Below are 18655 nucleotides of genomic sequence, written 5' to 3'. Positions count from 1 at the left end.
GGCGGTGTCCCGCCAGGAAAAGGTCGGCTGAAAGGCAAGTCTAACTCGCAGAGCTGGTAAAATGCCTGCACCGCCTTCACGGGCCACCTCTGCCTCTCCTGTCGCAGGAGCTCTGAAACGGATGGAGGCAGAGTTCTTGAGGTGTTCCTGCTCACTTCATGATCGGGGGGGTCAGACCACCAAGCAGGCGGGCTGTCTAACCGCCGAAAAGCAATGGCAGTTCCCGTACCACCGAAGTTGTAATCAGGCCCTCCGCTACACCCCACTGCCTTAGGAGTCATGTGGAATAGTCAAATCATTGTGGGAGTTTTGCTGTAGACTACATGCAATAAGGACATAACCCAAGGGCTTTGTTTTGGTGGCTGCTGACTTTTCATCAGTTGATACTGGAATATTGGTACAATCGCAGGATCGCAGAGAGCAAACAGGGGAAGGCAGAATCTCAGAACCTATGGCACTGGGAAATAGTGACTCCCGTGACACCTTCTCCAGCTCTGCAAATGCCTTGAGGAACCAGTATGTGCAGCTCAGGGAGGTGGGCAGCTGCATTGAAGGATCCAAGGTATGATGTGGACGGTGAGAGGAATAAGTGTGGTAGGGTATGCTCAGACGTGAGTCCCTTGCTCACTTTGCCACTGGATTCAAGCAAGCTGGGCTGAAGACGGCTGGAATGCCAGAAACCGGTCCTCGGAAGCTTGTTTCCGGTCCAGGGAAGACATGGATTGGCAGTTCGGGCTGGACTGTTCCCATGAGGCACATGGTCAGACTGATTTGCATATAGCCATGTCCGAACTGGGGTGGCAGAGTGGGCTAAAGAACGGTGATGGATTAAACCTAGATCTTTTGACTGGGTGAGAGTGTTTGATTGATTCAGATGCTCCGTCCATCACCACCCCCTTTTGTCCCGTGACACCTTCTCCAGCTCTGCAAATGCCTTGAGAAACCAGTATGTGCAGCTCAGGGAGGTGGGCAGCGGCATTGAAGGATCCAAGGTATGACGGGGATGGTGAGAGGAAGGGAACAGTAAAAGGTTCATAGGGAAAATTAAATCACAGGCATCTCTGACTGACTCCAGGGTGAGTTTTGAGCTGCCAGCAGCCTGAGCACAGGTGTGCCCCTTCTGCCTCATAAACATCTACCGCAAAGCAGTGGCGTAATGGACATCCCCTCAGGCTCTGTAGTGCGGTGCACTCCCCGCCCCCCCCCCCCTAGTTATCTGTACACGACGGGGATCCCCCCTCAGCTTGTCTGCTGGGTAAACATGTGTGCCTCTCTAAGACAGCTGCAATATACACCATGCTCCAAGCTCACACTGCACTGACGCAGTATTTTAAAGGAACACAAACATGTGTTTGTTACTTGTTCATTTACAGCATGCAAGAACCCTCTACCACAGTGGACGCTGACTCTCAGGGAATCTCAAAAAGCAAAGCAGTTTTCCACCTAAAACAGTTATTGTGTTTAACTATTTTAAAACTGGCAGCGCTAATAACTCTTGACAACTTCTTAGGCTTCCAGCATTAGTAACTGAATGCTGTAATTTAAAATGCCTTTTATTATTTGAACTTGTTACAGCAGGGTAAGAGTCAAGCACAAAACGCGGTTAGAGAAGCCTATTGTGCCCTGTTTTGAAGAACACATTATTTTCCATAAGCCTTTCAGCGAGTAACTTTGAGATATTGCACTGTACAGATTTACATGCACTTTGCTAACCAGTATTTGGGCTAATTCTGAAGGTTTTCAAAACTAATTGTCACTGTGGAAAGCTAATAATTTAGTTATAATTTTATTCCACTACTATCGATCCTGCTGTGATTGGTGTTTCTGCTCTGAGAAATATTTTAAAGGACCTGTTACCAGTGGTCAAGTTCTAAGTCCTTACATTGTGTCACTATTTTGTGTATAATAAGCATGTGTAAGAAATTGGGTAACTGGTTGGGGGGGGGGGGGGTGGCGAAACCCTTCTCAAACAGCACCCACAATTCTTTTCAGGGTGAAGTCACAAGCAACCCCTAAATTAGCCTCTTCTCAAACCTTGGATAGCTTGCTACAGAGCAGTAAGGCTTAACTAAGGGGTGATATGTAAAGTATTTATGAAGCACTTCAAACATTCGTTCCATTCGGTCCATCACCTGTTTTGTTTGCACTTCAAACAGTAGAACAATAAAAACACACTACAAAAGGGTCCCACAACTGATTTAGAAAAAGCAAGTAATTTTTAATAAACTAAAGAAGACGAAGCAACAAAAATCAGATCAGTAGAAGTGGAGATGTGACATTTGAAAGATGCTGGGGAAAATAGCACCAAAAGCACAAAGTGCCAACTGTGGATATCTGGTCACACCGGACCAGGACAAAGTCACAACTTCAAGCTGACTGCAATGGAGCATGGGCCGGCTACAGGGACCCCAGGTAAGCCCACTGAACAAAGTACCTTAAGTCCTGGTTGAGGAGCGTTGTGAGGGTCCGCACCAGGAATGTATGACTCAGCTGAGGCAATGCGTCTGTTCGAAGGTTCTGTGGTGCTGTGATGAAAGATCATCTGTCATCATCGAGGATCCTGTCGACAAGACCTTGCGATGCAGAGTCCAGTGTCAAGGATGCATCACACAACCGACATGATGTGTCTGTTCCGAGGATCTGTGAGTCTGCGATGTGAGAAACTGCGTCGTCATAGTGGCTGCGGTTGACAAGAAATACGAGGGCCTGAAGTCGGAAAAGCTTTACACAGGTTGCGGTTTCGATATAGCTATAGGGTTGATGAGGAGCCCTTTGTGTCAGGAGAAGCCTCGCAACAGAGGCAATGGCTCTGTTTTGAGCCATGCAGTAGAGGAGATGCGTCAGTTCTGTTGGATCCACGGAGGCTGGAGGAGCCCCTTAAGCATGCTTCCAAGTATCCAGGACTGGAGTGGCCCACTTTGCAGAGTAGACTCACAGATGGCAGAGTCCAGGTACTTGAGTCGAGGTTGTTGTAGCCTTTTCTCCCAGAGGTACAAGTAAGGGGGCCAGCCAACTAGCCCTTGAAGTCACTTTGTGGTGCTTGATTCAGCAGATGCAGGTCCAGCACTTCTCACCCAGGCAAGAGGGCAGCAGGTGAGCACAGTAAGGCAGCAGTCCAGCAAGACAGTAGTCCAGCAGGGCAGCAGTTCAGGAGAGTGGCAGTACTTTCATCAGAAGAGCAATCCTCCTGTCTGACAGAATATCCAGAATCTGTCTGAGGACCAATAATTATAACTGGTACCCTTCCTCTGGAAAGCATGAGACGCTTCTAGAGGCTTCCCTTTGAAGTCACCAGGCATCCTGCCTTCCTTGTTCTGGCTCCAGACAAACTACAGGGGCTATGCAGCCCATTGTGTGGAGGCAGAACACCCCATATCCAAGTGTAAGCAGGACTGTGACCAGCTCCACCCTTCGATCCTGCTAGAGATGGGCCATCCAGGCAAACCTAAGGTGTTTATTGTGTGTGGCTGACTAGGAAGACTACACATAACTCAACTCTTAGCTACACCCAGTCATGTTTCCCTGTTAGGGCCTCCTTAGTTGCCTCTCAGTTCCCCTTTTCATGGTCAGCGAATTGGGTGAAAAGGCAACTCATAATATGCTTGGCAGTGCCATCAGCAGAACCGCCAGCATTTTTAGGCCAGTTTCAGACAGCAGGCCCAGCGTGATCCGTGATCGCAGTGTGGTGGTGGTCAGACTGCCTAGGTTGGGGCCTTGCAAAAGCTTTATTTTCCCAGGTCAAAATATAAGTTTAAAACTGCACACACAGGTTGCCATAGCAGGCCGGAGACGTGTTTAAAGGGGTGACACAATTATTCCTACAGGCCCACTAATGTCATTTAATGTACAGGGCCTGGCCACATGTGCTACCACTTTACTAGGGACTTATAAGTAAAGTAAATACCCAATTGGTAATAAGCCAATGTTACTATGTTTTGGGGAGTGAGCACAGGCATTTTAGCACTGGCCAGCAGTGGTAAAGTGAGCAGAGTGCTAGGACTAGCATAAATGACATCAGCAAAAATGGTGGAGGAATGAAAAATGTTTGGGAGAAATTTACCCCAAGGCTGGCAGGTCTAACAGCGGGTGAGTCCATTTTTCTGATGACAAACCAAACAGTAACATCATATCTGAGATAGATCTGTGTTATGAGAGGGGTAGTTCATGACTCAAGTTCAGGCTTAGGATGTTTCTCTGTCTTGATACTTTCTTTATATTGCATACTTTTTGTATAGTACAGGTTCATCACTTCCTTGAATTCTTGGTTTTGCTGCAAGTGGGAGGATGTAGAAGGTCAATGACAAATTGTGGGATTTCCCAATGGAAAGGGCTAAGTTGTTGAGACCTTTGGCATTGTCAGTATTACATTGATTAGTTGGATTGCGGGTTGTAGATAGTCCCATATGAGGGACCTCTAAAGTATGTGTCTAAGATTGTGTCAGTGAGGGTTGGATCTCAGCATGTGAGAGATATTATCAATGTGTATCTGGATTAAGGCTGATGTCTGTGCATTTTTCTGCCTAACCTGTGATTTGTCAGTCTAGCACATTTACCATTTTTTTAATGAGAAAGAGAAAGTAGCTGCACCTATTATAATCTTCATCTGCAACGTAAGAAAGGCAGTATTTTGGCTTTCCAGATTCAGTTCTAAGTTTTAGCTCAGTTTTGATGTTAGGATAGACAGCAACCACTACATGAGTGGACTGGTACCTAAAACACAGCCCTGAATGTTCGGCGTCTCCCGGGGGTCTTGGAGGCAGATTCCTACCAGAAAGAAGAAGCGACTGTCTTTTTGGTGGATATTGAAAAGGCATTTGCAGCCTTGAATGGCCTTACTTGTACCGGTTGAGGCAGAAATTTGGGATTGGGGTGGAGTTTGTGAAACGGACAGCTCTTTTATAGACAGATTTCACTGCCAGAGTTAAAACAGGAGGGCTGATTTCTGATGCCTGCAGGGCCGGCCGAGGGACGAGGCAGGGGTGCCCACTCTCCCCCCTCTTGTTTGCCCTGGTCATGGAGTCACTTGTGGCTCGAGCCAGAATGGGGCAGCACCACAAGCGCCTCAGCATAGCCCGGCGAGTTCATCACATCACACTTTATGCTGATGATTTACTGATATTTTTGGCAGATAAGGGAGCGGCGATACACAGACCCAAGGGATTACTGCAGGATCTAGGTGGAGCTGCGGGGCTCAAGGTAAATTGGGCGAATACTGGCGTTTTTCCTATGAAGGGGGACAGAATAGGCCCATAAATGAGAGATGAACTGAGATGGGAGGACCGGTGCCTGACATACCTATGCACGCATATTTATCACACCCAAGAGGATCTATTGGAGGGCAACATTGGGAGAGCCATAAGAGGGGCGAAAACCAACCTCGACTTCTGGGGAACTCTGCTGGTGTCTGTGACTGGGAGAGTAACTGTTATTAAAATGATCACCATCCCGAGGCTTTTTTATTACTTCGGGACTCTACCAGTCTGGGTCCCGGCAAAAAATGTTGCCCAGCTCAATCAATGATCTCAGGATTTCTGTAGGGCACTGGTAGGCAAAGAGTATCTCTTGGAGCTCTCATGAGACCACAATCTGAAGGAGGATTGGCAGTGCCTGATTTTGAGACCTACTACCTGGTGGCACAGTTGCAATGGCTCACAAGATGTGTGGCGGGCAGGCTTAGGGGGACAGAGGAGCCATGTGATGATTTCTCAACCCTGAGAATATTGTCCTAAATTATAATAATACTTCCCATGCACGTTAACAGTATCCCTTTGGAGCTGAGGATGGCTCATACCTGCTGGAATAGGAGCCTGAGAAGAGCACAGATTAAATGTCCATATGCCCTTGAGATCCCACTGAGTGTCTGCAAGGCTTTACCTCATGGAGGAAACTGGCGAAGGCTGAAGGATTGGAGGGAGCGGGGTTAACAACATTGGGTGACATTCGAGGAAAGCACCATGATCCCATTCAATGACCTTCGGTAGAGATACAACTTGCCTGGAGATTTCCTATTGCACTCCAAGCTCATTGCGGTCATACGAAAGCACGGCAAGGGGGATTTGCTGAACCGCAGACTTCACTGGGGTGCCAATCTGTGGTGACAGCAGCAGGCACCTTTAAAGTGGTCACATGCGTATGTAGGCGTATGGCACAGGAAACATTGGTACCATTGACTGACCATGACAAAAATGGGAGGCAGATCTAGAAGAGACCATTCCAAAGAAAACTTAGGGGGAATTAGTGGAGAGGGCATGGAGGAGCACCAGTAATGCTAGATTCCTGTTAGTACATTATTATATTTTACACAGAGCGTATCTTACCCCGGCTAAGATTAACAAATATATTGCAATCCAAACACCAGCCTGCCTGCGTTGCAGCAGAGAGGATGCAGTTTTTCACCATATGTTCTGTGAATGCCCGCAGATGGGGAATTATTGGGAAGAAGTAACCAAAGTTCTGGCTGAGGTAACTGATAGAGAAGTCAAGACGACCCCTTAAATCCTGTCTTTTGTATTGGTTCCCTCACACAGTCAAGAACAAAGTGACAAGCACATTTTTAGATCTGGGTTTATTATTAGCTAAAAGGGACATCACAATGCACTGGAAGGCAAAAAAGGGCCCAAATGTGATCAGATGGCAGAAGGAACCTGTGAAATGGGCAGAATGTGAAGGGAGAATCATAATGCAGATAGTGAAAAGAACGAGGAGTAAGAAAGCGCTGGCGACAGCGAGGGCATGGGAAACACTAGTGGTTTTACTGTGGAACCTAGAATATATGAGAGCCGAAGGTCAACTAGAGGAGGACCCTGAGGAAGCAGGGTAGAATACCCACAACAAAGCACGACCCAGAGCTGTGCACTTAGCCGCCTGAAGTAATGCATAATCATCCCAGCAGTGGAATCATGGCTGATGTGCCGGCTTTGAGGAATGCAGAAATAAGGGAGTACAACCCGGCTACAGCATAATAGCAGCTTGCTTATTAGTAGCATGCCTGGAGGGAGGGATAGGTAGGGGGTAAGAGTGGTGGGTTAAGTTAGAGGACTGAGAATAGGAACTAATTGGAATGAACTATGATAGTCTAGCACGGTATGATATTGTTAGATTGTAGGGAAATGTGAGTAGAGTGTCAACCTTTGCCAGGACGCTTATCCGATATATGATGTGCAATGGAAAAGATGAGCTGTATCAACTGTTTTAATGGCACTTATGTTAGAATGTTGAAAAAGGACATGCATGTAAAACTCAATAAAGTTTGTTTAAGAACAAAATAAAATGAGTGGACTGGTACCTGGGTCTTAGTTGTCAGATGTGATGTCCCAAATGTATTAATATTTGACATTACAGGGTATAGCAGCCAAAGTTGCTACTTTGCCATGCGTCAAAGGGAGAGAGAGAACAAATGCACCATATCTACTAAGATATATTGCATATTTTCTTTCCCTCTTCTCTGGCACACTTTTAGCTGCAATAAGCCAATGCACACTTCCTTGTGCCATAGTGTCAGAGCGTATGAATCTGTCCTCTAGGACTATTCCCACTTTGCATGTGTGCTGTATAATGTCACACACATGCAAAGTTGGAAAGAGAATGGAAAAATGAAAACATTTCTCATTGCACCTGCCTTGAGGAGGCATAATGTTTTGACATATATTCCTGCCTATGATTCTTAGTAGATAGGGATTTGGGTCAAAACCCTTGAGTGTTTGCATAGGAATGCTCATGTAGCACCCATTGAATGCCCCTTGATTCAAAGTAGAACACTGTAGCACATAGTGCAACTTGACATTACTTTTTGGGACCTTCCAACAAAAATTCTGTTTTGCCTTGGATAGTAAATCCCACTCCAACACTTTGGACCAGATTTGCACCGGGCTCACTCTACACGTCCTCTTCAAGCATTCTTGCTGTTTTCAGACATTCTATTTGCAACTGTTTATGTATAAGCAAACATGAAATATTTCCCATGGGTTTTTATACAACTGTATTTTTGTTCAGTGAAATCACCAACACATTAATTTGTCAAATTATGACCTTTCCTGGCTACAGAAAGAAAAAAGTGTGGTCATATCAGCCTCTTCCTTATGACGCTCCTGTATCCTTCATTGGCCCACAAAATAGTTGGGTGACCCTGCAATTTTTGAGAGATCAGAACTGTGACTTCCTACTAGTCTGCGTCCGAAGCCTAGGGCAGACTAGCCCTCCTAGACTTAGAAGCAAGGTCCAACCTATACCTTTTGTCAATCATTTATGTTTATAGGCCTACAGTGGTGACCTACCTTGTGTCACCTAGTTACCACTCTTAGTGGTTTGAACTTGTGTTTCTCTGCTCCACCTCCAGCTCAACCTTCTCTGATTAGGCTCCAGCAGTAATATGTGGAATGTAACCTTGATCTCTATAGGTAGAGTAAGTATTTTATTTGCATAATTAATTAAAATCGTTGCAATTTTTTACAGGCAATATTTAAAAATTAAAGGGAAGGCATTAATCAAATTAAAATAAAAACAGGGAGCATATAGAAAAAAGGGGGCAATTAAGTTTTTGAGATTAAAGTTTATTCTTGGTCACCTGCTGGTAATAAATCGTTCATTCCAGACATGAATTTTACGAAACGAGTGGCTATCTGAGGAGAGTCACCCCTTATGCACAATTCTAGTGCTTCATGACATGTCCTAATATTGAAAGAAGAAACAGATCGGACGAAGCTAGAACATTCGTAGGGCAATCCAGCGTTTACAAATGCACAGGATGTGAATTAGGTTGTCTTCCTCTTGTTTGCAGAAACCGCATCGTGTAGAAGTTTCTTTCTTATATCCTTGTCTGAACTTATACGCCATCAGTGGAATTAAGCCAAAACGAAATCTTATTAATTGGTGCTTTACATATGGTTTCATTGGCGATGAAAGGTAGGGCGGAGATGTTTTAGGAGCATAAAGTTTAGAAGCCCAACTGCCATGAAAGAGCTTTAACACTGATTGTGAGTCGTGTTCATGGGCCAGAATTTTTGCTTGTTTGGTCAAGAGTTTGGATATAGTCTCCATAGCTATCGAGGCTGACCATATATCCTGGGCCTTTAGTGATTCCAAGCAATATGACAAATATTTATTCCAAGATGTATCAGGATTGCAAAGCAATGACCATATACTGCTCTTTAGAGTATGAGGGCGAGCTTGTTTTGTTTTTAGACTATAAGCAATAAATCTTGCACTCATGATCCAGTGTTGGGAAGACAGAGAGAATTCAATTCTGATTTGGGCGTGTGAGGTCTAGTTTGGTAATTGGAACACTCTGCGGAAGCATGCTGACTGGGCTCTATCTAGCCAGGTGGACATTTTGTCTTTGTAGGTTGTAGCACTGATAGCTATTGTCGGCAAGAGTTTTACGCCTATCAGTCTTATTAACGGGGCGAAATCCGGGAAATGGAGGGATCTCTTTGTTCTAATGAAAGCCCCCTCCAAGCTGCGGGTGACACTCTGCATTGCGGTAATGTGCGCGGTCGATCTCCTCTTGTGGTCTATCCAGACACCCAAGTATTTATATATGGTGACTGGTTCCAGAGCCTTCCCCTCAATGAACCAAGTGCTCTGTCTTGTTTCCGAGGGCGAAACTGTCATCACTTTGGTTTTGGTGATGTTGATCTCCAATGTGTTGGTATTGCAATACAGCATGAGGGAGCCAAATAATCTTTGAAGGCCCACCTGGGTTTGATCGAGTAAGATGGTGTCGTCAGCGTACTGCAAGGTTTGAATTTTTGTTAATTCGATTCACAGAGGAAAAGCTCGGTATCCGGCTAGCCCTTCAGGGAGGTCTGCAAGATACAAGTTAAAGAGTAAGGGTGCAAGGATACATCCTTGATTTAGGCCTCTGTTCGTGAAGATTTTATTGGTTGATGACCATCTCGAGGTAACTCTTATTTTCACCTAAGTATCTGTGTGTAGAGCTATGAGAGCCTTCAGTAAGGGCTGAAGGATGCCCCAATTTGCCAATTTTTCCCAAAGTTTGGGGCGAATCACGCTATTGAAAGCCTTGCGAAAGTCTATAAAGCCCAAGTATAATGATTTACCTTTCGTGGCTAGTGTGGTCTCAATCATATGAGCTAAAGCGTCGGGACACTCCCTGTGAGTAGCTGTACGCTATACAAAAGCTCAATAACATAACATAACATAACATAACATAAACAGATCAAATTGTCTTCAATATGACAGCCATTTTGGAAGCCGGTTTGTGTGAAGGGAATTAAGTTACGATTTTTCACCCAGGTTGTTAGTTCTGATAAAAGGGCACTTGCATACGCCTTTCCGTCTACGTCGAGCAGAGCTATCATCCGGTAATTATCAGGGCTGGAGCGAGAGCCTTTTATATGGATGGGGACGAGTAACGATCCTCGCCAGGAAACCGGGATGGTTCCACCCAGTATTGCTGTTTCAAAAAGAGGAGCCATCAGGTTGGCCCATTTCTGGGCAGAGGCTTTATATACTTGGGTAGGAATGCCGTTTGGTCCTGGGATGCCCCCTGAGCGCATTTTCTTTATTATAAGCGCAACTTGTTTTGGGGTTATCTTAGCAGTTGACTTCATGTCATCATGGGGACTGGAGTGGGTAAGGGTGGAGAGGCTGTTACAGATTATGCTGTTCGGTTCTGTGTAAAGTGCTTTTATATAAACCTCCCAGTCGGCAGGAGAGATGTTTGTTGCGCTGGGTGGTTTAGTGGTTTTAGCAGCCTTGTTTATCCAACTCCAGAATTTTCTTTGATCTTTTGACTTTATGATCTCATGGGCCGTTGCCCAATGCTGTTCTTCTTCCAATCTCTTGAGGATGAACCTGGCCTTCCTGTATTCTTTTCGAGCAGCTGTTATTTCACCCCGCAGAGATTTATATGCACTTTCGTTGTTGGCATAATTACGCTGTAGCTTATTTAGTTTGTGTTTGGTGCTAATTATGAGGTGCTTTTGCTCTGAGAGGGAAGATGAAACCGGGAGGCCTTTGCCTTGACTTTTTGTTAGCTTTAAGGCTAGTTGTTCTCTGAACTCGGCCACAATGATTTCCCATGATGGTGCTGTCAAACGACTATTACAGGCCGATTCCCATTTGGTCAGAAGCTCGTCCACCTTTGCTTCCATTATTTCCCGATCGTCCTCAGACCATCTTAATTTTCTGATGATCTCTAAGTCAGATTCATTTCCAATCAAGGGAACTTTCGGACGATGCGAGTGCCAGAGATAAATTTTGCACATTAGAATTGCGTGATCGCTTTCCAATGAAGGGGTTACCAAAAACTGCTGTACCAACTGGAAGTGAGTTACCGAGATCCATATATAATCCAGGGTGGCCATTTGAGAGGAAAATGCGTTAACATATGCCGCTGGTTGATCTGAATCGATTCTTCCATTTAAAATACGAAGGCCTAGTTGGTTTAGATGCGTTGACAATTTTATCCCTTTGAACTGAGATTTTATCTCTGGGATAGACCACATTTTGTCGGTTGAAGATTGAGTGGTTTTTTGTTCGCTCCTTGATTTCGGTGTTTTACCCTAAAGCCTGAGAAAGCCAAGACCAATCTTGTGATTTATGAGGCATGATTACACATTTATGTGGGCCACCCGCTTTTGATGCTAATATTTGGAGTGGGTTCTCTATCCAGGGGACTGTTTTTATTCCTGGTCTTGGGCCACTTAATGTTGAAAAGGACTGGTGGGTGTTCTTGTCCTGGTTTAACAATAATTTATTATTGCCGACCGTTGGTGAGTTACATATGTTATCTTTTAGGAACTCTGGGTATTTGATGTTGGTAGAAAAACTAACCTGGACGCCCCAGTTACTCAGTTGGTCTTTGCTATTCATTAGGGTTGAGGCCTGGTCTTTGTTGTAGAAGGTTACCACCGTCGATTCATTTTTCTGGCCCTGCTCAGGTTCGAGAAAAGCCACGCTTTCAATGTCCATTGATTTTATATTTTCTAATCCAGGGAGGTGCAAGCATAATTTTAAGATGTTTCCTCTATTTAAAGTTTCCCATTTTCCTTGAGATACATATTCAGGATACAGTAATATTTTTTTATATTCTTGAGACTGATAAGATAGATTATTCAGGTATTGTTGTTTGGGGTATGCCACTAATTTCTCAGTGTATAACTTTTCGTTAACTAAGTACTCTAAGTCGTCTTGGCTCGTGCCTTGTCTCTGCTCCAGCTCCCTCTCCCGCACGTCAAGCACTTCCTCACCTCGCCTCGTCGCTGCCGCTGCCGGACGAACAAGCGGAGCGGGGGGAGCACGGGGCTGCCCTGACCGTGGCCCTGGCCCTGGCCGTGGGTGCAGACTTGGAGTGCGGAATGAGCTGGGTTGGGCAGCGGACTGAGAAAATGGAGAAAAAGAAAACCGGCAGATTTTCGCCGCCTTAGCCTTCTCTCTGCTACTCCGCTCTGCTCCTCCTCTGCTCCTCTTGCGATACTCCGCAGGCCAGCATCCTTCAACATTGAACGGGGAACTGGATCTCACTAGGTGCTTTCAGTGCATTTCAAGTCTATCTTGATAACTTTAGAAGCAGAATTACCAGGTAAAATGACTGGGCACTAAGATTGAGGTGTTCACTGTGCCAAGCATCGGGCATATTTAGAAGTAGATGGAACAGTGCAGGGCCGCAAGCAATTTTGCTATGCCGATCTGCATAATTTTCTATGTACAGGAATGCACCATATTGACAACAATACAGCTTATTCCTGTACTCACGCCTATGCTGGCACAAAAATAGCAGACTGGCACGCAGGCACCCTTGCACCATGGCGCAAAGGTGCCTGTGCTTCAGGGATGATTCTTGTTGTTCAGAGAGGGACACCTTCCTTCACAAAAAGAATTATCAATGGCGTTCTGCTCCTTCTGCAGCACACATAGAAAGAGCAAAAACGAGGAGAGATGAAAGTATTTCTCCTTGTTGCACCACTCTTACGCCTCCAATGGGGAGGTGTAAGCTTTTGGCGCAGCTGTTTTGGAAGCAGGAGGCCCCTACCTAAACGGATGAACCCTAGTAGGGATATTACACTTCTGTGAAAGCTGGCCTGTACACCGGGTTATGTGTATATTTCCTTAACTACCATCACACATTGTTACCTAATAGATTGACTAATACCATAACATGTGAACTTATAAAAAAAAAAAAAAAATGTTTTATAAATTCACATGTTATGGTGTTAGTCAATCTATTAGGTAACAATGTGTGATGTTAGTTAAGGAAAATATACACATAACCCGGTGTACAGGCCAGCTTTCACAGAAGCTTTAGGCGCAGCCTCAGACTTACAGATCCTTGTCAACCTGGAGCAGTGTCAAAAAGCAATGGGTGTTGCATGGGAATACCCACACCAGCACTCATTACACACCCTTTTGCAGCAGAAAACTGCATCGAGAAGGACCACCGGAGAATTGGAAAAAGTGACATTCCGGTGGCACAATGTCCTTGTAAATATGTCCCTAAGTATTACCTGTTTAGTCTTCAGCTTTTTGTGGATACATTTTATTTTCATCTGCATATCCCTTGCAAACATACTCCCTTATTTAAGTGTCAGTGAGGAGCATAAACCTTTAACCCTTAAACTTCCATTTTGTTAATAATATTTATTATTGTTATAAACATGACAAAATGCACAGCGTACTGATCCCACATGGGTAGCTGTTTGCTCTTTGACGCTAAATGTACCACAAAATAACCTGGTCATGCCAGGTGGCTGCAAGCAGCATATATGAAGTTCTTCTACAGGTTGGCTGGCAATTCAAATGTAGGGGTACTGCGAGGGCTCCCTCCTAATTCCTTGCAGGGGCCCCACAGGTTTTGTTACGCCACTGAGGCAAAGACCATCCAAATGATATGCAGTGAAGGCTCATGCTACCCCGAAAAAATGAAAATGAAAAATGCAAAAAGTTTCATTTATGACCAAAAAAGAGATTACAAATACAAATGCCATACATTCGACACACAACGAAGCTAAACAGAGTGTATACAAATAAGATGGCAGGTGAGACCAAATTGATACAACTAATGAACTTTTGAGCTCAACAGAATGTCTATAAAGTTCACGAAATGTATCTTCTGAGGAAAACAAGGGTAGTCATCAGAATTGATGTATAACTATCATAGTCAAACACAGTCAATATCATATATAAGGTCGGGTAGCTTAAGGTCGGGTAGCTTTAAAGACTTGATATATCTCGATATACAGACTCAGAGGACTATAGTTAATAGAAATAACACTAACAGTGTAACTATTTTTTTTGAATCCCCAAATGATGTCTAGTAAAAATGGGACACCAATTAAGATTTATTACGTTTTTAAAAAAAAAAATCAAGGCTAAAACTGATAGCAAGACATTTCTCTGCTACGGTTACTAAATTGATAAATGAAGACCAGAATGTTTTTTTACTGGTCACCAACTTTAAAAAAACACTCGTATTTTCGTCGAAGCAATAGATTATATTTCTTTAAATTAAAATCCTGCAATGCTAATTTTCGTAGATGCAGAGATGTTATGCCGCTGCTGCAGCCATCATGCAGCGACCGAATTCCTCTGCAGGATTCTCTGGGAAGGTATTATGTGATTGAAGCCAAGAAGGCCACCATCCTGCTGTATCATAGGAACTCTGCCAAGCCAAGATGGAGGCTTGTAAGCATCGAGCTCTACATCCTGTTTTCTCCCTATGAAAAAGGAGAAAGTTTACTATCACTTCGAGTTGTTGGTTCATCGTGTTCTTCACTTGTGGCTCTAGCAGTTGTTTTTCCTCCTGAACTTGTGCCGGTTTTCCTCTTTTCTTCTTTGTCCAATCTTTGTCTTTGTCTACTTGCATCTCTCCATCCTAGGCTGACAACATTTCACCTCGAGAGACATTGGGGCTTATTTACAAGCCCCTTGCTCCACCGTTACATCACTTTCCCATGTTAAAAATGACATAAAAGAGGCTCATTATCTGAACCCTTTGTAGGCGTTTCCTACTGACAAGCCTCCCAGTCTTTGCTGCCTGTCTTTAGGAATTTCTGTACCCTGTGGGGTAGCAGATACATTTCCAAGCATTGAGTCTGTGACAAGAGAAGGCTTTTTACCTGGTGAGCTGGAAAGTTTATTTAGAGTACTTCAAGTAATGGACTTTTCCCAGACAGCTCAGTAGGCCAATCGTTAACTTATATCTACACATTTGATGTACTGAATGACAAAATTACCAAATGTACTTTTATCGCTAGAGGAAACAGGCAAGGCTGCCCTTTGCCACAGATTTGTTTATCAGACCTCTGGCAATTACTGGTAGGAAAGATGCCAGTATAAGGCCCGCCTTCCCTTGAGCCCTCAAGCTAAAATTATATGGAATGATGTGGTTTTTAGATCCAAACACCTTTGCTATTTAAAAGTATTTAACTCAATTGATTCTTCCAATGCAGTAGACGGCTATATGATTAATACTTTCAGTAAGAAGGTTCTTATTTTCAACACAAGCTCACAGTCACTCCGCCCCTTCTTAGTCAGACCTCCAATAAAGAACGAATGAGATATCAAGGCATTAGGGCCTTGGGAACCATGACGACCTATATAAAGTAAATTACATCCCAATAATACAGAACATTAGGTCTTTGTTAAAAAGATGGAATAACGTCAACCTAACTATAATAGGCAGAGTTTCGATCAATAAAATGAATGTACTTCCCTTGATGATCTATTCACAACTCTTCTCTAGATTTAGTTTAAATTTTTCTTCTAGAAAAATGGAGGCAATGATTAGAAATGTTTGTATTGCACCATAAATTGGTTTAGCATCAAACAACAGCAATTATTATGGTTTCATCTTACATGCTGAAACCCCATTAAAGATAATCTGTAGTGAATTATTCTTGTCCCCCTCCCAGCCCCTGTAGCTGCAGAAGTGGGAAGTTATTTGTTTAGATATAAACGGAAGTTGGTGTATTCATGATAACATGTTCTCCTGGGAATATACAACACACAAAATATGTTTACAAAGAAGGTTATGTATTTTTCTATCATCAGCCATAATTTATTGGCTAAAAATCCATCACAGAGGACTGAAAATGTGAGACCAATGGTAGCGCATATGTTTAAAATCAGTGGTATTCAAAGGTGGGTGTCATTGGGCACAATATCTGCAAAAACATAAAAGGGGCTTACATGACCATGGGGAAATATGAGCAAAATGTCAGAAGAAAGGACTATTGATTATCCACACCTTTTGGGAATCAGCATCTGGCCATAATATAGAAGTTCTGCACCATACCAATTTTTAAGAATCCACATATATGCCAAAAGACTGGTCTATTGTGCGCCAATATATTATAATGGACCACGACACAAGATTTCAGGGATTAGGGATCTGGCAGAATATGGTCTGGAGCTTTCATTTTCATAAGCATTGCTTAATGTGTAAAAGAATTTCTGACCCTCCTGCCTGAACTACACCTCCAAGCAGGCTCCGCGACTGAGAAGAGAGCTCAAACGGTTTCTTTCCGTTTTTTTTGTTCCCACCACTTCAACCTTATAACCAGACGCTGACTCCCACATTGCAGGATACTTCGGGACCCTCCTGCCTGAAGTACTCCTCTCAGGAGCCTCCACCACTGAGAGGAGAGCCAGGACTGGTTCTTCCTGTTTTTTGGTTCCTGCCCCTCTAGCATTATAGCCGGATGCCGACTCCCACATCACGTGACACATGCAGGTGGTGCCCGGGTGGTGCCCAGTCCAAGGATGGGCCTGTCACAGCCCATCACAGCCTGGGCTGGCCCACACCTCTTTTGCCTGACCTGCAGTTTATGGTACTGAGCCTGCACCTCAGCCCCTGCGCAGCCTTCTGTCCCTGTCTCTGCGCTGCTGCCCCTGCCCCTGCGCTGCCTTCTGTCCCTGTACTGTCCCTGTCCCTGTGCTGCCTCTCCCCCTGCTCCTGGCCCTGTGTTACCTCTCCTCCTGCCCCTTTGCTGCCTGCTGCCCCTGTCCCTGTGCTGCTTCTCCCACTGCACCGCCACTCACCCCTGCCTCTACGTAGGCTGTTGTCCCTGTTCCACTGCTGCCCCTGTGCCTTCCCCTGCCCCAGCACTGCCTGCTTTCCCTGCCCTGCCGCTCCCCCTGCAATTGCTACTCCCCCTGGACCTGTCTCCCAGTCCCCCTGCCCCTGCACTGCTGGCAGCCCCTGCCGCTGAGTTCCAGGTCTTTGCCTGGCACCCTGGTCCACTAGGACCACCATTCAGGTCCACTAATGAAGGCCGCCGCATGGCCACACAGTGGACGAATGCTGTGAGCATGTCGCCAACGCCCTGCATGTTGCACAATGCCCAGTACCAGGACCCCTGGCCCTCCCGCCACCCGACGGTAAACTGTCAACAAAATCCTGGACCTGGACCCTGAAGCCAAACCAACAGCTGCATCTCTTCCTCCCCACAATCCACAACAGGACCCTTCACCTGATATCGCTGCTACTTCTCCTTCGACACAACCTACGAAAGAGCCCACACCACTTCTACCCACAAGACCAAGAACACCCTGCAACTGTTCCATTGTATCATGCTCAACGCCTGCTCAATCTGCAAACACACCATGGAAATCTGGGACACCATCAACACCCTCTCCATGGACCTTGCCTTCATCACTGAAATGTGGCTCAATCTCTCCTTGAAGCCCGACATCACCACCACCACTCCTGAAGGCTACAAGATGATACACTGAGACTGCACCAGCAAAAAAGGCAGATGTATCGTCAATCTCTTCAAGGAAACCATCAGATGCAGCAATGACGACCCCACGCCTCTTTTGGAGCACCTCTATGTTCTACTTCAAACTGATACGAAGACCTTGATAAGAGACACCCTCACCTACAGACCCCCGGGCCCACGAGCAACATTCTGTGATGTCATCGCCAACCTCATCACCCCCCTAGCAATCGACATTCACAACCGCTCAGCAACCTCAACTTCCACGTTGATGACCCCAATGACGCCAACTCCATCACCCTTCTGGAGAACCTGAACAACATCAGCCTCTCCCAACTGGTCATTAGAACCCATGCACAAAGCCAGACACACACTCAACCCCATTTTCACCTCCAGCAACAGAATCAAATTAAGCCACACAAAAGACCTCACATGACCACATCATCATACATTTCACCATCACTGATGCCCAGTACACCATCACCAGGCATTAGATCTCCTCCCACTGCAGCTGGAGCAAGGTCACTGAAACTCAGTGGTCAAAGGCCCTCATTACCTCCCGACCCAAGGCCTCAACAGACCTTGACCAGGCCGTCCAGAACTTCACCGCTTGGATCACTGACAGCGCCGACAGAGTTGCCCCATTGAAACCTACAAAATCTAACAAGACCTCCAAATATGCCAGCTGGAACACCCCAGGACCACCAAACACAACTGTCACCGACTGGAGAAACAATGGCTTGCCACTAAGAACCCTGCCGACAGAGCAGCTCACAAAAGAGCCCTCAGAACTATCAGCAGCACATCAAGGAAGCCAAGAACGCAGCCATCACCACCTGCATCAACTATGCAGCCAACCATACAAAGGTACTCTGTAAAAATAGTCAAAGAATTCTCAAACCTGACAAGCATAGAAAACACCATCCACCCCTTCTAAGAGCTCTGTGACACTGACTCAGACTAACTCCACAGCAATA

The sequence above is a fragment of the Lissotriton vulgaris genome, chromosome 11, assembly GCF_964263255.1.
Source record: "Lissotriton vulgaris chromosome 11, aLisVul1.2, whole genome shotgun sequence".
Lineage (NCBI taxonomy): Eukaryota > Metazoa > Chordata > Amphibia > Caudata > Salamandridae > Lissotriton > Lissotriton vulgaris.
The sequence above is the reverse complement of the archived record's forward strand: the minus strand, read 5'-3'. Positions refer to the sequence as shown.